Source organism: Vulpes vulpes, chromosome 14 (assembly GCF_048418805.1).
Source record: "Vulpes vulpes isolate BD-2025 chromosome 14, VulVul3, whole genome shotgun sequence".
Classification (NCBI taxonomy): domain Eukaryota; kingdom Metazoa; phylum Chordata; class Mammalia; order Carnivora; family Canidae; genus Vulpes; species Vulpes vulpes.
This window is the reverse complement of record NC_132793.1, coordinates 46,850,294-46,865,418: the sequence shown is the minus strand read 5'-3', so window position 1 is coordinate 46,865,418 and position 15,125 is coordinate 46,850,294. Positions and strand designations below refer to the sequence as shown.

At 39.7% G+C, this 15,125-nt stretch overlaps 1 pseudogene; it reads right to left on the bottom strand.

The window, feature by feature from the left end:
- Positions 1-7,409: 7,409 nt before the first annotated feature.
- LOC112922668 (large ribosomal subunit protein eL6-like) lies at positions 7,410-7,986 on the bottom strand (annotated as a pseudogene).
- Between the last annotated feature and the right edge of the window lie 7,139 nt (positions 7,987-15,125).

Genomic DNA, 15,125 nt, shown 5'->3' with positions numbered 1-15,125 from the left:
CAAAACTTCACAAGTAGGGCTAAATTAAAGAGTTTCTGCACAGCAAGAGCAACAAGAGAATGAAAAGCCAGTCTGCCATGGGGAGAAATATTTGCAAACCCTATATCTGATAAGAAGTTAATATCGAAAATATATAAGGAGCTCATACAATTCAATAGCAAAAAAAAAAAAAAAGAAAGAAAAAAGAAAAAAAGAAAGAAAAAATGCATCCCCACCCAAATGAACAGAGGGACTAAAGCATTTTTCCAAAAGAGGCATTACAAATGGTTAACAGATACTTGGGACAACTTTTGTAAATGGTGTGGAGATTGGATTCAATTATAAACACATCAGAGAAAGAATGTTTATTATCTGTGGAACAACAAGATCTGACTTAACCTTTTCAAGAAACAGAAGGCCAGGCAAGGTTTGCTTCTTTCCAGGATCAGAGGGCTATTGGCCAGATCCCCTGGAAGCTCAAAAGCAGTGCTGAGGCTGGAAGAGATGAACAGGAAAGGACTGCAATGTGTGGGTATGGCTGTGGGATTGTATCCTGAGCTTCACTAAGGAGGAGCCACGTTTCCTGAAACAGCCCATCCCCATTATGACCCAAAGGAAAGGGTGTGATCAATATCCTCTTCTAAAGGGATGGGAAATGGCACTGTTCCCTGCACTCACACACTGTTTTCTGGCTCAACAAGAAAGAGCAGGCCGTCCCAGTCTCTGCTCACCATCTGTGTCCGAGAAGGTGGACACTGCTAGTTTACCATTTACCTTCAAGGAAAATTCCAGCACTTACAAAGTATATGTTAAGAATATATATATATATATATATATGTAATATATATATATATATTAATATGGATACACTCTGCTTCCAAGGTACTTACGGCCTAAAGTTCAGAAAATGTCCTCAATTCTCTCTCATACCTGAGGCCCACTTCAAACATCTTGGCAGAAAAGTGGTCAAAGGATGTACTCTGACAGGTCTAGATAATCTGCAAGCACTTAACATAAGGAATGTGGATTCAGGATTTTTCTGAATTCACGAAGTTAATTAAGGATTGAAAGTGCTCTGTGTTTTAGTTTATCTGTTCAACAACAGCTAATGATCATTAACAAGAAGCATATAAGTGACAATATTTGGCCAAACCATTGTCCTTTCTTTCCTTTCTTTCTTTCTTTCTTTCTTTCTTTCTTTCTTTCTTTCTTTCTTTCTTTCTTTCTTTTTTTAAGATCTTAGTTTTAAACAATCTCTATACCCAGTGCAAGGCTAGAACTCATGACTCCAAGATCAAGAATCACAGGCTCTATTGACTGAGTCTGACAGGCACCTCACCATTTGTCCTTTCTAATAGGTTTAAGTCCTATCATCTTTGAGGATATCCTGCTTATCCACAGTATACTTACAAAGCAGGAGTTAGCTCTGGGCACAATAGTTTTCTTCATAATGTGACAGATATCCATTTCCCCATAATGCTAACTTCTCAGATGCCTACTCCTTGTCCTTAACGAAGGCTAAATCCATCAGTTACATTTCTAGACATTGTCCACATTTAAGCCCTTTCAGAACTGCTGATTCTATGGCACAGGAACCCATGCATAAATTAGCCACAATGTGTACTTGCATCTCATCCAACAGTTCAGGCTCCTGGGTTTCTTTCCAGCCAATTATACTTTGGTTTTCAACTTTGCTGTAGGAACATGTTACCTTCCGGATGGAAACACTGCATCATCTCTAGCTATCCACATTTGAATCTTTGGTATTTGTGGGGAAATACACATTCAGTGCTGAAGCCCCAAAATCTGCACTAAGCTAAAGGAATGTGGCAGCACAGCTCCAGCCTTCAAATCTTGTGATCATAAGGATCCTTGCTGGAGATGCAGACACTCAGGCCCCTGCCATGGCTTTTCCTAGAAAAACAAACACATAGAGAGACACATGACTAGGACAGGACTCATAATTTAGGACTCTGAGCTCCTTTACACAACTCAGTTTCCTGGCACCTACATGAAGAATCCAAACATGAAAGCCACTATTGTCCTCTTCTAATTAGATAGAATCCAGGACATGACTAGGCTTTAAAAATGAGATTCTGCAAGAGCTTCTGCTTACCTGTTTCTGTCCAGTCTGGACACAAGGGTCCTCGGGTCCTTGTAGTAATACTCAGGAGAGGAAAAAAACAAGTCACATATTCTTTAATTTGGAGCACTTTGCATTTTATAGAGCATTAGTGAGCTTGTGCTATGGAAAGGAAACATTAGATTGTGTAGTCTCTCTGATTCTAATACACACCCTGTTTCTGTCATATTTTTTATGTTCCTGAAATTGAGATGCAATCAAAGTTTAAATTTAATGTTATGCTCCTTTCTCTTAAAAGAAAAAGAAAGAAAAACCCTGCTACTAAGTTGATTTTCTTCCATTTAACAGTGTCCAAATTAAGGAAGTATGCCATGTGCGTTTAACTATACAATTAATTTAAACGTAAAATAACTTAAAAAGGTGATTCTAAATGGGTTCTGCCACAAGCATTCCACTTTTCCTAGATGAAGGAAAATTTCCTGTTTTCAATCATACTGCCTTTTCCTTATTTTTGGTTCTGCTCTTCTCATCCATTTCTTGGCCCAACCTGATCTTATCTGGACCATCACATTGCTGTTTTAAGCAAGGTCCCTTGTTAATATTTGCAAAAAAAGCGTTCTTATTCTATGACTATGATCATGAACATTCACTTAAAGAAAAAAAGTATATTTTTAATATATATATTTTAATATATATATATATATATATATATTTTTTTTTAGAGAAAGAGAGTGAGTGTGAGTGAGTAGGGGGTGGAGAGGTAGAGAGAATCCTGAGCAGGTTCCATGCTCAGCAAGGAGCCCTGTACAGGGCTTGATCTCACAACCCAGAGATTAGGACCTGAGCCAAAATCAAGTATCAGGTGCTTAACTGACTGAGCCACCAGATGCCCCAGAAAAACAAACTTTTAACTAATTTCTTCAGTGGTTTGCTTGTGCCTATGTTGTTGTAAATGTCAGCTGCCTATAGACATTTCTGGAATTGGCTCCTGCAAATGATTTGCTGAAGTCAGTTCTTAAACCCAAAGGCTGTTGAACTTTTGCTACACTATTTTTTTAAATTTTTTTATTGGAGTTCAATTTGCCAACACTTAGCATAACACCCAGTGCTCATCCTGCCAGGTGCCCCCCTCAGTGCCCATCACCCAGTCACCCCAAGCCCCTGCCCACTTCCCCTTCCACTACCCCTTCTTCATTTCCCAGGGTTAGGTGTCTCTCATGTTCTGTCATCCTCACAGATATTTTCACTCATTTACTCTCCTTTCCCTTTATTCCCCTTCACTAATTTTTATATTCCCCAAATGAATGAGACCATATAATATTTGTCCTATTCCGATTGATTTATTTCACTCAGCATAATACCCTCAAGCCCCTCCACGTCGAAGCAAATAGTGGGTATTTGTCGTTTCTAATGGCTGAGGAATATTCCATTGTATACATAGACCACATCTTCTTTATCCATTCATCTTTCGATGGACACCGACGCTCCTTCCACAGTTTGGCTATTGTGGACATTGCTGCTAGAACATCGGGGTGCAGGTGTCTCGGCGTTTCATTGCATCTGAATCTTTGGGGTAAATCCCCAGCAGTGCAATTGCTGGGTCGTAGGGCAGGTCTACTTTTAACTCTTTGAGGAACCTCCACACAGTTTTCCAGAGTGGCTGCACCAGTTCACATTCCCAACAGTGTAAGAGGGTTCCCCTTTCTCCACATCCTCTCCAACATTTGTGGTTTCCTGCCTTGTTAATTTTCCCCATTCTCACTGGTGTGAGGTGGTATCTCATCGTGGTTTTGATTTGTATTTCCCTGATGGCAAGTGATGCAGAGCATTTTCTCATGTGCATGTTGGCCATGTCCATGTCTTCCCCTGTGAGATTTCTCTTCGTGTCTTTTGCCCATTTCATAATTGGATTGTTTGTTTCTTTGGTGTTGAGTTTAATAAGTTCTTTATAGATCCTGGATACTAGCCCTTTATATGATAGGTCACTTGCAAGTATCTTCTCCCATTCTGTAGGTTGTCTTTTAATTTTTTTGGACTGTTTCTTTTGCTGTGCAGAAACATTTTATATTGATGAAGTCCCAATAGTTCATTTTTGCTTTTGTTTCTCTTGCCTTCATGGATGTATCTTGCAAGAAGTCGCTGTGGCCAAGTTCAGAAAGGGTGTTGCCTGTGTTCTCCTCTAGGATTTTGATGGAATCTTGTCACACATTTAGATCTTTCATCCATTTTGAGTTTATCTTCGTGTATGGTGCAAGAGAGTGGTCTAGTTTCATTCTTCTGCATGTGGATGTCCAATTTTCCCAGCACCATTTATTGAAGAGACTGTCTTTCTTCCAGTGGATAGTCTTTCCTGCTTTGTCCAATATTAGTTGGCCATAAAGTTGAGGGTCCACTTCTGGGTTCTCTAGTCTGTTCCATTGATCTGTCTGTTTTTGTGCCAGGACCACACTGTCTTGATGACCACAGCTTTGTAGTGCAACCTGAAATCTGGCATTGTGATGCCCCCAGCTATGGTTTTCTTTTTTAAAATTCCCCTGGCTATTCGGGGTCTTTTCTGATTCCAGACAAATCTTAAGATGATTTGCTCCAACTCTCTGAAGGAAGTCCATGGTATTTTGATAGGGATTGCATTAAAAGTGTAAATTGCCCTGGGTAGCATGGACATTTTCACAATATTAATTCTTCCAATCCATGAGCATGGAATATTTTTCCATCTCTTTGTGTCTTCCTCAATTTCTTTCAGAAGTGTTCTATGGTTTTTAGGGTATAGATCCTTTACCTCTTTGGTTAGGTTTATTTCTAGGTATCTTATGCTTTTGGGTGCAATTGTAAATGGGATTGACTCCTTAATTTCTCTTTCTTCAGTCTCATTGTTAGTGTAAGAAATGCCATTGATTTCTGGGCATTGATTTTGTATCCTGCCACACTGCCAAATTGCTGTATGAGTTCTAGCAATCTTGGGATGGAGGCTTTTGGGTTTTCTATGTAGAGTATCATGTCATCTGCGAAGAGGGAGAGTTTGACTTCTTCTTTGCCAATTTGAATGCCTTTAATGTCTTTTTGTTGTCTGATTGCTGAGGCTAGGACTTCTAGTACTATGTTGAATAGCGGTGGTGAGAGTGGACATCCCTGTCTTGTTCCCGATCTTAGGGGAAAGGCTCCCAGTGTTTCCCTAGTGAGAATGATATTTGCTGTAGGCTTTTCGAAGATGGCTTTTAGGATGCTGAGGAATGTTCCCTCTATCCCTACACTCTCAAGAATTTTGATCAGGAATGGATGCTGTATTTTGTCAAATGTTTCCTCTGCATCTAATGAGAGGATCATATGGTTCTTGGTTTTTCTCTTGCTGATATGATGAATCACATTGATTATTTTACGAGTGTTGAACCAGCCTTGCATCCTGGGGATAAATCCCACTTGGTCATGGTGAATAATTTTCTTAATGTGTGGTTGGATCCTATTGGCTAGTATCTTGTTGAGAATTTTTGCATCCATGTTCATCAGGGATATTGGTCTATAATTTCCTTTTTGGTGGGGTCTTTGTCTGGTTTTGGAATTAAGGTGATGCTGGCCTCATAGAACGAGTTTGGAAGTACTCCATCTCTTTCTATCTTTCCAAACGGCTTTAGTAGAATAGCTATGGTTTCTTCTTTAAACTTTTGATAGAATTCCCCTGGGAAGCCATCTGGCCCTGGACTTTTGTGTCTTGGGAGGTTTTTGATGACTGCTTCAGTTTCCTCCCTGGTTATTGGCCTGTTCAGGTTTTCTATTTCTTCCTGTTCCAGTTTTGGTAGTTTGTGGTTTTCCAGAAATGCGTCCATTTCTTCTCGATCGCCTAATTTATTGGTGTAGAGCTGCTCATAATAAGTTTCTAAAATCGTTTGTATTTCCTTGGTGTTGGTGGTGATCTGTCCTTTCTCATTCACGATTTTATTGAGTCTTTTTTCTCTCTTTTTTTAATAAGGCTGGCTAATGGTTTATCTATCTTATTAATTCTTTCGAAGAACCGACTCCTGGTTTTGTTGATCTGTTCCACAGTTCTTCTGGTCTCTATTTCATTGAGTTCCGCTCGAATCTGTATTAATTTTCTTCTGCTGGGTGTAGGGGTTACTTGCTGTTTTTTCTCCAGCTCCTTTAGGTGCAAGGTTAGCTTTTGTATTAGAGTTATTTCCAGTTTTTGGATGCATGCTTGTATTGCGATGTAATACAACCTTGAAATAAGCCCCCTCAGGGCTGCTTTTGCTGTATCCCAAAGATTTTGAACAGTTGTATCTTCATTCTCATTAGTTTCCATGAATCTTTTTAATTCTTCCCTAATTTCCTGGTTGACCCTTTTATCTTTTAGCAGGATGGTCTTTAACCTCCACGTGTTTGAAATCCTTCCAAACTTCTTGTGGTTTAGTTCTAGTTCACAGCATTATGGTCTGAACATATGCATTTTATGCATAACTTTTATGGCGGGGATGATATTTAACTAAACGACACAGATGTCACAGAATTACACTCAAATTATGAATCTCACCTAATGTAAATTGTCAATAAAAGCACTTCAAAAGTCCACAAGGGCAATTTTTCACTGATCTACTATCAAAAACCCAAATTTGATGACCCAATATTTAAGCGAGCCTGTAGAGAAATGGACAGTCTGGTACAAGGGTATAAACTGGCTCAAACCCCACAGAAGGCAGTTTGGCACAATCTACTAAAATTAAATTGCAGAAACTCTTATTCAGCCAAAAATAATTCTTACCTGATACTCATCTGTGTGCACACTTGAGCTTATTTACTACTTTGTATATACTTACAAATGATGTAAACCCAAATATCATATAATGGCACTTTAGCCTCTGCATCAATGAAGATGGCCTTCATGGAAGGACCAGAACACATCGTTATCTATGTAATAGTATACATAGTCTCCATGTTTTCACCTTAAAATAAGAAAAAGATGGTGAATCATTATACTCATTTGCTGTGTACACTTTAAAAAACTAGATACACAAGACTAGTAGCAATGATTATGGGGGAAGGATTTAGAGTTGGGCCAATGGGGGAGAAATGGAAGTCTATGGCCTAAAGAGCAGTGCAGTTTCCTGTCCTCATAGTCCAGTGTTATCTGGTTCAACGATGACCTGGGGAAAAATGCAATTTCATACTGGGTGGGTGCTGGGTGACAAGCCAGACACTAAGGGAGCTAAATGCTGGTCCAGAGCCAACAAAGGGAAGGTTCCACTACAGCTGGTACTACCCATTCAGCTCCCACTCCTCTTAGCAGAGGCTAAGATCCCACAAGCTGGCCGAGTCAAATCACACTTCCCGGCCGGTAAAAATTTAAAACGACAGAAAGGAAATGGATCAGTTGTTTAATTAGGTTCTTTGTAAGAAATTTAGAACACCAATTTGTGAGGGTAAACTCCATTTGTGAGAGAAAACACAGAGGGGAGGTAGCCCTGAAGCTGAGGAACAGCTTTGATTTTTGGCAGAATTTGCGAGTTCACAGCTTTCTAATCAACCTTGCCCTGCTCTGTAATCTCGTATTTCTCTTTCTCTGTGTCAAAAATCTCCCCTTCCTGGTGTCTGGGTTAACACAGCTTCTTCTTCTTGAAATAAGCGTCAGTGAGATGTTTGGGGATTTTCACACTGCTGATACCAATTTTGGTGGAAGTGGCAATGACAAATTTCTGGTGTGTTCTATGCAGAGGAACTTGGTTGAGGGCCAGAGGTCCAGTCACAAGTAGCAGGCCCCTGCTCAGTTGCTTGAGGAAAACTACTCTCTTGCCTCTGTGGCACCCAGTGAGGATTATCAAAATGGTCCCACGAGTGATGCTAGCTCGCAACTTTCTCACCTGATGATTGAAAGGTTTTTATGGCTCAATAGCTTTCGAGGCACATCTTCAGTAGGATAGTACCTAGGCATTTTGCGAAGTTTACCACCATTCTTGTCACCATGAACCGGTTTTGTAACAGTAGCAGGAACCTTCTCCTTCTTTTTCTTTTCAACCCTGAATTTAGCTGCCAAATACTTCCTCTTATACATGGCTTTTCTGGAATACATAGCCCATCAGGAATATTTGCCAATTCCTCCGACTAGGACAGGGTTTCGGCTGCAGTGGGGCTTCCCTTCTTTGGCATTTTAGCTTTGAGGTTACCCTTCTTTGCCTTGCCACCAGCAACAGCCTTCTTGGCTTCAGGTTTCTTCTCCTTAGTATTGGGCTTCTCGGCTTTTTCGCCTGCCACCTTGCAAGATGGAAAAGACCATTTTCCAAATTCTGCAGGCATTTGCTTGTGGTTTCCACAAACTCCCATACCTTTTGCTAACTTTCATTTAATTGAATCTTTTTGTCCATTAGGCAATGTTACTCACTTTTAGGTAATGAGATATCATGTTATCAGTTTTGAATAGTACCCACTGCTTTGTGCATCAACTCTGTAATGAGTATTTTGGAGTAGAGGAAATGCTTTCATCATTCAGAATTATAGGTGATTATCCCACAGATGCATCTGTTGTGATCCACACCGGGGATAGATAGGGGTGCTGTGAAAACCCATACACCACTGAGCCTTGTCAGATCATTAAGCAAGCTCTGAAGACATCATACCCCCTTGGGTCTATGGGCTATAAGCCTCTGATCCAGCGACACGATGATCTTTACTCTTGGCATGCTCCATGATCCTTTCTTGCTATTTGCAGCTTCTTTAAACTTAAATTTGCCAGTCAGTAACTAAGATGAAACCCTGTTCAAATCACTGTGCTGTTTCCTCCACCTTCTGCCCAGGAAGAAAGTCATAAAGTAACTGATGGTGCTATTGAGTTCAACTGTGTCTTTACTCACTTTCTGCTGAATCTGTCCATTTTGGGACAGAGTTAGCAAAATACATTTACCACTATTCTAACTCTGCCTTCAAATAACACTGTGCCACTTTGTAGATAGGATAGCTACCTTACAACAGAGCATTCCCAATTCCTCCCTCCCATGCTTATAATATTGTTGTCATTCATTTCACTTACCCAATCATGTAATGAAGTATTACTGTTATTATCTTGAACTACACTCCATAGAAGGGTGTTGGAATCTCCAACTGTAATTCTGGATGTGTCTGTTTTTCTGTGCAGTGTTATCAGTTTTTAACTTACATACTTCAACACACATCAAGGGTTGTGTGTCTTCTTGAAGAATTGACTTCTTTATCATTACATAATGCCCCTCTCCATCCCTGATAATTGTCCTTGCTCTTAAGTCTACTTGGTGTAAAATCAATATGACCACCCTAGCTTTCTTTTACCTCATTTCAGCACAGTTTTTCTTTCTTGATTGTTCGATCTTTTTGAGTCTTCAGATTTAAAGAAGGTTTCTCATAGACGATGCACCTTGAGGTGTTGTATTTTCATTGTCTCTGACAGTTGTTGTCTTTGCATTGGTGTGGATCATTTGCATTTAAAGTGTTTATTTATACAGTTTGATTAATATATGCCATGGCTATCACTGTTTTCCATTCTTGCTCTTGTTCTTTCTCTTTTTTTAAAAGGTAAATCTTCCTACCTTTTTTTGTTTTCTCTGGTTTTAATTGGGCATTTCTTTAAAAAAAAGGATTTTATTTATTTATTCATGAGAGACAGAGAAAGAGAGAGAGAGAGAGGCAGAGACACAGGCAAAGGGAGAAGCAGGCTCCACACAGGGAGCCCGATGCGGGACTCGATCCAGGGTCTCCAGGATTACGCCCTGGGCCAAGGCAAGCACCCAACCGCTTAGCCACCCAGGGATCCCCCATTAATTGGGCATTTCATATGATTCTATTTTCTTTTCTCTTAGCATACAAAATTATACATTTTTTAAATTATTGGGGCAATTCCCTGAATTTTGCAATATACATTGACAACTGATTTAAGCTCATGTTCAGACAACAGTACACCACTTCACAGGTAGCACAGGTGTGTTATCACAATGTTTCCAAGTCCTCACTCCTAGCCTGTCACTGATGTCATTTATCCATATCTGTGATCACCTAATACATTGCTACTATTGCTACTTTAAAGAAGTAAGAAAACAAAACAAACTTTGATTTTTACCTTCATTCATTTCTTCTCTGACACTCTTTCTTTATGTAGTTCCAAGTTCTGACCTATATAATTTTCTTTCACTACAAAGAACTTTTTTTTAAAAAGATTTTATTTATTTATTCTTGAGAGATAGAAGGAAAGACAGAGCCAGAGACACAGGCAGAGGGAGGAGCAGGCTCCATGCACTGGGAGCCTGACGTGGGATTCGATCCCGGGTCTCCAGGATCGCGCCCTGGGCCAAAGGCAGGTGCCAAACCGCTGCACCACCCAGGGATCCCCAAAGTAATCTTTACCTCCAAAGTGGGACTCAAACTTACAACCCTGAGATCAAGAGTAGCATGCTCTACTGACTGAACCAGCCAGGCACCCCTAACTTTCAACATTTCTTACAAGGCAGGTCTGATAGCAATGAACTCCTTCATTTTTTTTTTTTTTGGTCTGAGAAACCTTTTATTTCTCCTTCACTGGATGAAGGATAATTTCACTGGATGTAGAATTTTAAATTGGTATTTTATTTCTTTTTCTTCACCATGCAAAATATTCATGCCACTCTCTTGCTCATATGGTTTCTGAAGATAATTCTGATGTAATTCTGACACTTGTTTCTCTACAAGGAAGATGTCCCCATGCTATCACTCACCCAACTCCCAGCTTCTTTCATGAATTTTCCCTTTTGTTTGGATTTTCTGCATTTTGAATCTGATATGCCTAGGTGTAGAGCTTTTGGTGTTCTCTGAGCTTCCTAGATCTATGGTTTTGTGTCTGCCTTTAATTTCAGAAAATTCTCCACTATGATTACTTTGAATAATTCTTCTGGTGTGTTCTTTCTTTCTTCTAGTATTCCAATTACACACATGTTACATCTTTTAAATTTGCCTTGCAGGCTTTGGATATTCTTTTGTCTTGTTTTTCATTATTTTATCTTTTATCTTTTCAGTCTGGGAAGTTTCTGGTGACATGTCTCCAAGTTTACTGATTTTTTTTTTTCCTCAGCTACATCCAGTCTACCACTGGACACATCAAAAGCATTTTTCATTCTGCTATACTGTTTGTGATTTCTATGATTTTCATTGGATTCTTTCTTAGAGTTCTCACCATTCTCCTTACTTTACCCATCTGTTCATGTATATTGTTGACTTTTTCCATTAGGGCCTTAACGTATTAATTGTGATTATTTTAAATTCCCTGGTGTGATAATTCCTACATCTGTGCCATATCTGACTTTGGTCCTAATGTTTGCTTTGTGTCTTCAGACTGTTTTTTCTTGCCTTTTATTGTGCCTTGTAGTTTTTTGTTGAATGTCAGAATGATATATTATTAGGTATCAGAACTGAGTTAAACAAAACTTTAGTGTGAGATTTTATGTGAATCTGACTAGGAAGTGGGCTATGCTTAATGTTTTATGAGGCTGTGAATGTCATTGGCCTCAAATTACTCTAATGTTCTTGCTTTTGTCTCCTTGTTGTTTTTGTGTTTACCTAAGAATTCCTTCTTAAATAGAGTCTGAGTTGTGTAGCTCTTTTAGAAGAAACCCACTAGTATTGCACCAGAGCCCTGTTGGTATGGCAGTGAAATGTTGGGGGAGAGGAAGTATTCTGTAACTCTATGATAAGGTCTCAATCTTTCAGTGAGTCTGTGGTCCTGGGCTGTGACTTTGTAATGGTGTCTTAACATTTTTTCTGCTTTAGCTGAGACAGGAAGGTTAGCAGGGGCTCAACTTGGGTGATTTCCCTTCTCTCACATTGGATAATACTCTGGTTAGGTATTTTCCTCTGTTGAGCTGGCTTTTATTGTGAAGAAGGTACAGGCATAACTTGGAGATATTGTAGGTTTGCCTCCAGACCACTGCAGTAAAGTGAATATCACAATAAAGAGAGTCAAATAAATGCTTTTGGTTTCCCAATATATATAAAAATTATGTGTACACAATACTGTAGTTTATTAAATATCCAATAGCTTTATGTCTAAAAAAAGTGCATACGTTAATTTGAAAAACAGTTGCTAAAAAAATGTTAACCATCATCTAAGCTTTCAGTGAGTCATAATCACTGATCAGAGATCATTGTCACAAATATAATAATAATGAATAAGCATGAAATATTGCAAGAATTATCAAAATATGACACAGAGACATGAAGTGAACAAACGCTGTTAGAAAAGTTGTGCTGATGGACTTATTTGCTCAATGCAGGGTTGTTATAAACCTTCAATTTGTCAAAACTGCAGTATCTATGAAACACAATAACACAAGGTATGCCTGTATTTCAAATTGATCGTTTTTTTCCTACTCTCCACAAGAAATGAGAAGGGCTTTTGTCGTTTGTTTGTTTTAGTTCTTCAGTGAAATAATCTGGTAAGGTTTCTAGAGGTAAATCCCTCAAAAAGTAGGGGACCTCACTGAGAGTATGTTCCTCCAAGGATTTCTCACTCTCACATTGGGCTACCCATACTAAGCCTCCAGAAGTTCATCAAATCATCATTTAAATGTCCCTACCAGTTAATGGCTCTAGCAGCATCTGCTCCAGATGAGCAGACCCCACTGTAACTTTCTGGATGTACCTGTCTCCTCAGAGTTTGGAACATTGGGTTTGCTCTGTGATCTTGGTTCTTTGATTGGTTCAAGAAATGTCATTGGTTTTGGCTTGTTTGGTTTTTTAATCTCCTTTCCTTATTATGAAATAGGGATTGACAACTTTTGAGTTCTCTGTGTTGGAACTGAAGCCAGAAGTCTTTCAGTCACATTTTCCTTTGATCCTTGTGGACCACTCAGAGGTGGGTTTCCCCACTCCCCATTGTCATTACACATAAGGCCCAGTCTCTGCATGTTGCAGGAGATTAAAATTTTCACTGTATTGGAAGGCCTAGTGTCTCCAGGGAATAAAACTAGACTGGACCAAGGAGAGATGGACATTTCATGTCGATGAGGCTGAAGAAGGAAAAGGCATCATGGCAGCTGAGTGGTCTGGTAAGAACTGGGAAAAAAGCCACAGCTCTGGGAATACTCCAAGTTGTCCCTCACCCCCACCATGGTCAGGATGGTTGCAGAGATTATGAGCCATGCATAATTGGTCCAGTAGGACCCACTACCAAGGCATCAGTGATATTGAAAGGGGTGAACGGGTTGCCAGCAATAGCCATCATGACAACCCAAGGCTGAAATGTCCCTTCTAGTACCCTGGACTCCTGGGACTCATGAGCAATCAGCAATCTCAAGGACAAAGAGTGGATCTTGGAAAATGAAAATATTAGACAAGAACTATATTTTATTTAGCTTAAATAAATGAAGAGATGTGATATTTCTGTACCTCAAGTGTATGGGTCAATTCATGCTTGTACAGTCAAGTGATGCTCAGGAAATGTTTCTTCTCTCACATATGCTTCTCTGCTTACAACATCTGCCCTGTATTGGAGTCCTTTTCTTAAACATAATTATAAATATCTAGACTTAGATGTATACCCGATATGTTCATAGATCTTATTCATGAGTCACAAATGTAGGTCAGAGGTGTATGGAAGGGTAAATGGGTATGGAGAGGGCCCAGACACTTAAAGACCCCTTGGTGACCAAACACAAAGGGGGATAAAATATACTTAGAGGAATGTCTTTGATACAGTGTGAGGTGGGGACATGGCACACAAGAAACAAATTGGTCTCTTCCCTGTTAAAAAACATTACAAACTTCAAGCTTTGTGCTTGGGATATATTTGGCATATCTCACATGACACCAGCTAAGACCCAATTTTATTCTTTACACCTGCCTGAAAAATGCATGTGGTCGCCACCACTTTTCTGGCCTACAAAGAACTCATGCTATTTCATCTGTTGGTCCTGAATCCAAGTTTGAGGGTGCACTTCCAAGATGGTCCTGTCACTTGAGGATGAAAGAAGACACTGGAAGTTTCTGCCATTACTAACGTTTTGTTCAAAGTATAGAGAATCTCAATAAATGAGCTTCTCTTTTACACTTGATGTCAAATGTACTTTATTTGACAGGCACCTCATAAACCTGGAGGAAATTAAGGATTCTGAAAAGAGCTGAGACTGCTAAATACTTTTCAATCTTGACCTAGCAAAAGTTCAGTGCTAAAAACAATATAGATCTGAAACTGCTTGAGCTGCACATTGTTCTACTTGGTGAAGCAAAAATAGCTATGTAACTCCGAGAACCACATGATGTATATTCCATAGTCCTCCACCCCCCACCCCCACCCCCGCCATATGCTGCCTTCTCTACTAGCAAGGTATGTCTTTTTTACTTTGAAATTGAGTTGCTGGTGAAGAAGTATAAATAAAATTGAGAGTATTGTACATAATAATGGTAGAGTAACTATACAGGGACACAGCTCATATGTGTTTATATCATAGTTTCCAACGTGCTTCTAAATATATCTTATATATTCTTCAAATACTGGGCTTATGTTTGTTGGAGAGGTCTGATAGTGATGAAGTCTGATAGAGAAAGGTGAGGTAATTTTGCTAAGATTGCACACCTTGCAAGTAGCTTGAACCCTGGTCTCTCTCTGTCTCCCTCTCAGTTTATTTATTTATTTATTTGAGAGAAAGAGAGAGAGAGAGAGAGAGAGAGAGAGAGAGAGAGAGAGCACTTGATTGTGGGGTCGGGCAGAGGGAGAGGGAGAAAGAATGCCAAGCAGACTCTGTGCTGAGCCAAAGCTTGACATGGGGCTTGGTCCCGGGATCCAGATATCATGACCTTGAGCTAAAACCAAGAGTCGGAGGCTTAATAGACTGAGCCACCTAAGTGTTCTCAGGTCTCTGTGCTTCTGATTGGTATTCGTTGTATTATGTAGAGGTGGTCTCTTAAACAAGATTGCACTGCCTGTTTTATAGACATAATTCTATTTAAATCTCGAACCAAACCCGAGGGGGTATTTCGCCCATTTACAAATGAAGAACCAGCCCAGAGGTGCTAAGTCTCTTCCCTAATACAGCCTGTGAGGGGCCAGTCCTAGTACAGAACTGGAGTAGAAGTCTTCTGACTCTGA